This window comes from Styela clava, unplaced genomic scaffold (assembly GCF_964204865.1).
Source record: "Styela clava unplaced genomic scaffold, kaStyClav1.hap1.2 HAP1_SCAFFOLD_175, whole genome shotgun sequence".
NCBI classification, from domain to species: Eukaryota; Metazoa; Chordata; class Ascidiacea; order Stolidobranchia; family Styelidae; genus Styela; species Styela clava.
Genome location: NW_027556589.1, coordinates 15,001 through 17,500, shown reverse-complemented (window position 1 = coordinate 17,500; position 2,500 = coordinate 15,001). Strand labels below are relative to the sequence as shown.

The following is a 2,500-nucleotide window of genomic DNA, read 5'->3' as shown; positions in this document are numbered from 1 at the left end:
AAAGACAATTCAGTGCGCGGTCGGCCGGGGCCTACCACCACCTTCGGTAATGATCCTTCCGCAGGTTCACCTACGGAAACCTTGTTACGACTTTTACTTCCTCTAAATGATCAAGTTTGATCGTCTTCTCGACACGCCGACGCGGCCGTTGCCAGCCGCGACGGGGCCGATCCAAGGATCTCACTAAACCATTCAATCGGTAGTAGCGACGGGCGGTGTGTACAAAGGGCAGGGACGTAATCAACGCAAGTTGATGACTTGCGCTTACTGGGAATTCCTCGTTCAATGGAAACAATTGCAAGTCCCTATCCCAATCACGAATGAGGTTCAACGGGTTACCCGGACCTTTCGGCCTAGGTTAGACACTCGCTGCTTCACTCAGTGTAGCGCGCGTGCGGCCCCGGACATCTAAGGGCATCACAGACCTGTTATTGCTCAATCTCGTGTGGCTAAACGCCACTAGTCCCTCTAAGAAGTTAGACGCCGACCGAGAAGGTCGCGTAACTATTTAGCATGCCAGAGTCTCGTTCGTTATCGGAATTAACCAGACAAATCGCTCCACCAACTAAGAACGGCCATGCACCACCACCCACAGAATCAAGAAAGAGCTCTCAATCTGTCAATCCTACCTGTGTCCGGGCCGGGTGAGTTTCCCCGTGTTGAGTCAAATTAAGCCGCAGGCTCCACTCCTGGTGGTGCCCTTCCGTCAATTCCTTTAAGTTTCAGCTTTGCAACCATACTTCCCCCGGAACCCAAAGACTTTGGTTTCCCGGAAGCTGCCGGAAAGGTCGTCATGGTAACGCCTCCCGATCGCTAGTTGGCATCGTTTATAGTCAGAACTAGGACGGTATCTGATCGTCTTCGAACCTCTGACTTTCGCTCTTGATTAAAGAAAACATTCTTGGCGAATGCTTTCGCAGTAGTTCGTCTTCCGCCGATCCAAGAATTTCACCTCTAACGGCAGAGTACGGACGCCCCCGTCTGTCCCTCTTAATCATTACCTCGTGCTCCGAAAACCAACAAAATAGAACCGAGGTCCTATTCCATTATTCCATGCAACACTATGCAGGCGAACAGCCTGCTTTGAACACTCTAATTTTTTCAAAGTAAACTTATCGGCCACCGCCGACACTCAGTCAAGAGCACCGACGGAGAACCGAAGGTGAGGCGAACGCAACCAGTGACACGCCTTGCGACGGACCGGCGGCGCTCGCCCAAAATCCAACTACGAGCTTTTCAACCGCAACAACTTTAGCATACACTGTTGGAGCTGGAATTACCGCGGCTGCTGGCACCAGACTTGCCCTCCAATGGATACTCGTTAAGAGTTTTAGGATGTACTCATTCCAATTACAGGGCCTCGTTAGAGTCCTGTATTGTTATTTTTCGTCACTACCTCCCCGTGTCGGGAATGGGTAATTTGCGCGCCTGCTGCCTTCCTTGGATGTGGTAGCCGTTTCTCAGGCTCCCTCTCCGGAATCGAACCCTGATTCCCCGTTACCCGTTATCACAAAGGTAGGCACGTAGCGTACCTTCGACAGTTGATAGGGCAGACACTTGAATGATACGTCGTCGGTGCAGAGACCGTACGATCCGCGTGGTTATCCAGAGTCATCAAACGTCACAGGACGAACCCGGTCGGTTTTGATCTGATAAAAGCGCGCCTCCCGAAGTCGGCGCTTAATGCATGTATTAGCTCTAGAATTACCACAGTTATCCACTTCGCTTACGAGACCAAATAAACCAAGACTGATTTAATGAGCCATTCGCAGTTTCGCTTTACGAGAACTCGTACTTGCACCTGCATGGCTTAATCTTTGAGACAAGCATATCACTACTGGCAGGATCAACCAGATAGCTGCGACAGCTGCGCTCGGCCCTTGCTGGGCCGCCCGGCGCGTGCTCGTCGCATTCGTTTAAGACCGAGGCGATCGCCTGCGGCCGTACTCAGCTTCGACAGTCGCTGGCCGCGACGTCCACGCCCTCGCCGGCAGTGCCAGGCGGAGCGATTTGCGTTTTTTCTTTGCTCGCCCTCTCTCGGGCTCGATCCATTCAGTTTCGCACAAACAAGAGCTCTGCCGGCCGCCTGCAGCGGTGCCTAAAACCCGGGCATAACAATGCGACCGTTCTGCTAGGCCGACAAGCGCTCAAGCCAGACGCTCGATCGAACGCCCCCTACATATTAGTCGAGACAACGGCTCGCTCATTAGCATCGCGTTTGTACTTTAACTTTTTTTGGCTCGGCTTCTTTCGACGCCGATGCCGGCGACGCAGCACTCTCTCGCCCGCCAGCCACCGAGAAAAGGGTGCGCTCCGCCCGGCCCCGCACCGCTCTTTCTTGGCTCATTCGAAATTACTGTCTTTCGCTCTGACATGCCTTACCTAGGGTTAGGTTAGTATGCTTGCACGTTTGTACTTTAACTTTTTTCGGCTCGGCTTCTTTCGACGCCGATGCCGGCGACGCAGCACTCTCTCGCCCGCCAGCCACCGAGAAAAGGGT

General features: G+C 53.2%; 1 non-coding gene across 1 annotated transcript; it reads right to left on the bottom strand.

Annotated features, from left to right (window-relative positions):
- Positions 1 to 47: 47 nt before the first annotated feature.
- Positions 48 to 1,857, bottom strand: LOC144419087 (small subunit ribosomal RNA). The gene has a single exon (XR_013473841.1). It is a non-coding gene; the product is annotated as a small subunit ribosomal RNA (ribosomal RNA).
- Positions 1,858 to 2,500: the final 643 nt, after the last annotated feature.